The following is a 4,207-nucleotide window of genomic DNA, read 5'->3' on the forward strand; positions in this document are numbered from 1 at the left end:
TCCATCCATCCATCCATCCATCCATCATCCATCCATCCATCCATCCATCCATCCATCCATCATCCATCCATCCATCCATCCATCCATCCATCCATCCATCCATCCATCCATCCATCCATCCTTCATCCATCCATCCATCCTTCATCCATCCATCCATCCTTCATCCATCCATCCATCCATCCATCCATCCAACCTTCATCCATCCATCCATCCATCCATCATTATTCATCCATCCATCCATCCATCCATCCATCCATCCATCCATCCATCCATCCATCATTATTCATCCATCCATCCATCCATCCATCCATCATTATTCATCCATCCATCCATCCATCCATCCATCCATCCATCCATCCATCCATCCATCCATCCATCCATCCATCCATCCATCCATCCATCCATCCATCCATCCATGTGGAGACCTTCGGCTCTGTTTCTTTCTCTACAAACTCGCTGGATAAAAGTTAGATCAACAAAGAGAAGAAAAGGTCTGACTTTTTTACCTGCCATGCAGACCCAGCAGATATCAGGGTTGGAAGCACAAAATAAGCGTTCAGTGAATAAAAGGGTCAGAGGACGGGTTAGCATACCGATACTGATAAACTGATACCAGTTTGTGTTTCTACCAGTAGCCGCTAGCCTGCACACTGAAGCTGACTTTTTAAATCCACCAATTATTTGCTCAGGACTCCCAACATTTGACACGTTTTACACCATTTCCTGTGAGTTTGTTTCTAAAAGAACGCCCACTGTCAGACCCAGCAGACATCTCTTTAATCTAGCTCTATAATGAATGACTTATAGCTGAGCTACAAGTTTTATCTTCACACATTCCCTGAGTGATACGTCTGGATGTTATCATCGGCTGTGTGACAAACCCGCTCTGAGTTCAGCTGCCATGGGAACAGCAGCTGTTATGAAAACAAACAGCAGGGCGGACGCCTCAGAATTAGAGCAGTGATCTCATGGTCTTCATCAGGTGGCCCCAGACTGGAAGACTCAGCAACACCGAGCAGAACCCAGACAAACTGACACAGAAAGCCGTAAAACCCTCAGAGGAAGGAGGACACAGATATCAGCTGGAAGAGTTGAAAGGCTCTGGAGCACAAATCTGTTCCTACCCACTAGATCTGAGAAACAAGATGGTAAACAGACCCGAGATAACTGATCTGCTTCCTTAAGATCAACAGCAGAGAGAGAGAGACTTTTCATCCAGGAAGGTTGATGGTTGGTTCACAACATCCCAGCAGAACCCGGCCAGAACGTCGCTGCATGGTCCAGTTCTGATGAAAAGTTTTGAACATAAAAGTTACTTTTTTTTAGCTTTTTACGGCACTAGTGGCCTGTCTTTTGTACAGTGGGTACAAGAGAAGGGGAGAGACATGCAGCAAAGGACCAGAGGTCGTATTTGAACCCGTTTCGGCCATTTGGAGTCTGAGGCCTGGTTTATGCTCAGAAACCAGGTCGTCGGCGTATGTGTCGCAGTTAAGGCAATTCTACATCCGCTCTACACTAAGTATTTCCTGTTTGGTACCTAATGGCAGAAACTCTGGCTGTAGTGCCGTCCACAACGCCTGGCACACGTCGGACACTATCCCAGACACCGTGCAGGACGCTAGTTTGTAGCTCTGTGTGACGGTCTGTTGGTTTGCACCTGAACGGGTGAACTGTGTGTCGTCCGGCACACACGAAAACCCACAATCCTAGCTAATTCCTGATTGTCCCTCCTACGTTGTGGCATGGAACAACATAGCGTAGAACACGCTTCAAAATTGGGCATAAAACAAAAATATCTGCATCATAGCTGCAACAAGCTAACTGTGACACACTGCTGCTGGAGGATAACCAGCCCTTAAGGCCTCCGTAGATAGGCCAACGCCTGCGTCACCGTAGCACGCCTGAAAGCAGCTCTTTACAATAAATATGTTTCAACCCGACAGCCGAACTGGGCTGTTTGTTTCTGTAGGGCCCCCAGGAGCCAAACTCCTGCTCCAAACAGAACCGTTCTGTATTCGTGTTTTTCTAAGATCCAAAAGATTTGGATGAAGGCAGAATATCCCTCTGAGCAGCAGCTGGGTAGCCGTCTATTCTCCACACTTCTGGTCCTTCTGAAGTTACTCAGATCCTAAAGCCAGGTGTACACTGTACGGTTTTTTGCCCTTTTCAGGCCGACTTTCCAGTCGTGAGAATTTTTTCAAGCGGGCCGACTTTAAGCCTCACCGTGCGTCCTGTAGTGTACAGTGGATAACGAGGGGCGAGTAGCCTCTCAGGACCACCTCCCCACCAGGAATCGTACGGTCTGGAAAAAAACAAACAAGGATTAACCAGATTAGCGAGTCCGACCAGCGGCATCTCTCGATGCCGAGTCCTGACGGGTGGTTTTTAGACTTACAGTGGGAGCAGGTAGATCGCATCAGACCGTCGGGTCACACAGTGTGAGAACAAACATGGTGAGCTGTGAACTTTTAAACCCTGCGCTTTCATCGTACAGTTTGAGCTGTAGCTGCGTGAACGATTGAGTGTATGCCCGGCTTAACCAGTTCTCCTGCTTCCAACAATGTGGACCTTCTCCTCGGTGAGCTGTTCTGGGTTATGCAGGGCTAATCAAAGAAAGGAGCTAATTTCCAGGAAAACTTGAATTTAAAACATCTGCACTGTTTGAGGAATAGAAAGTTAGGGGCAAAACCGTTCAGAGGGATTTATGTACCACCCACTGATGGAGTAGTGCCCTGGGTGCAGAGCCGATAAAGAGCAGATCTGCCTGCAGGAGAGATCCTTCATCTGAGCTTCTCCTCCATACTACAGTTAAAATCCTCTTCCTGTCAGGAGGACTGGTCCAGATTCCACTACCGATGCTGGGAACCAGCTGCTGGGAACGCACACCCAGTTGAGAATAATAGAATAATAATAGTTTAGAAAAATAGAATAGACTAGAAAATCTCTTTTTCTGATATTCTGGTGTTGAAGCAGCGAAACTATTGTAGAAAAAATAATCATCAGTTTTTCAGCCTGTTCGGATCAAAGCAAGCTGCACCTTTTTTCTCTTAAAGTTGGGCTCTGGACTGAACCAGGATAAAACAAAACTCCAAACAGACATGAAATCTAGAGAAGCGTTGCTGAAACCCACTTTAACAGGACTGGAGAGCAGGAAGGAAACCACAGCAAAAGGAACCACAGCAGCACCTCAGCGGACCAGACCGGAGGTCATCCTCTCTTACCTGTTTCCTCTCCTGCTCGCTCCAGACCTCAGGCCTCTGCTGATCGTCTCACGTCAGGAACAGCTTTGCTCTTTAGTCCCAACTTGGATTCTTTCTGCTTCCAGCCACTGTTTGAGGAGAAAACCAGACAGACGGCAGGTTGCTACTGAGGAGAACCAGCCTGATCCTCCTGATGTTCAGCTGGTGTCAGACCCGTCGGTTGAGGTCATCAGCGGTGACTCTCTGCTCTATATTTAACCTGTTCTCTCAGGCTGCCAGCAGCGCAGACTGAGGCTCTACCAGACAGCTGAAGTATCAGCAGCCTGTCCACTCCTCCTCCTCCTCCTCCTCCTCCTCCTCCTCCTCCTCCTCCTCCTCCTCCTCCTCCTCCTCCTCCTCCTCCTCCAGCCTTTAAAAAAGCTGCATTCTCATCTAAAAACACCCTCAAATATATTTTGAGACCCAGAAAGAATATCGTATTAACTTTGAATAACTGTTCTCCCCACTGTCATCCGCAGTTTCTGTCCCGGCTTGACCTCTCCACTTTGACCCATAATGAATCATGGGAAATGGTGGGCCACGAAGGATGCTCTTGTCCCTTCATGTGCGATTCTAAACAGGGGCAAACAGGGGCCAGTGCCCCTGCACTGGAAAAAATAGAAATCTAGATAAGTAATTTTTTTCTTAAAATAAGTGTATTTGTTCTTGGATTGAGGAGGTAAAAGAGACATCTTCCCAATGGAACAAGACAATTTTCACTTAAAATAAGAAAACTCAATTGCATTGTCTTATTTCAAGTGCATGTTATCTAATTATCTTATTTTAAGAGTAAAAATACTCATTATATTGACAAAAGTATCTCCTTTACCTACTCAAATTAGGGGTAAATACACTTAATTTAAGAAATTTTTAGTTATTTCTAGATCTTTTTTCCAGTGTGTAGATCATGTGCTGGCCCCTGCTATGGCCCCCGTACTGAACACGTAATAGTCATACAAATTCTAATG

The 4,207-nt window shown here is 46.4% G+C and overlaps 1 protein-coding gene across 1 annotated transcript in view; it reads right to left on the reverse strand.

Annotated features, from left to right (window-relative positions):
- Nucleotides 1-3,501, reverse strand: part of LOC119796409 (filamin-A-interacting protein 1) — a 28,361-nt gene extending 24,860 nt beyond the window's left edge. Inside the window, exon 1 of the mRNA XM_038304926.1 lies at nucleotides 3,222-3,501. The gene's annotated coding sequence lies outside the window, so the exon portion shown is untranslated. The remainder of the gene's footprint in view (nucleotides 1-3,221) is intronic.
- Between the last annotated feature and the right edge of the window lie 706 nt (nucleotides 3,502-4,207).

This window comes from Cyprinodon tularosa, unplaced genomic scaffold, assembly GCF_016077235.1.
Source record: "Cyprinodon tularosa strain WSP-4 unplaced genomic scaffold, ASM1607723v1 ctg548, whole genome shotgun sequence".
In the NCBI taxonomy this organism is placed as follows: Eukaryota; Metazoa; Chordata; class Actinopteri; order Cyprinodontiformes; family Cyprinodontidae; genus Cyprinodon; species Cyprinodon tularosa.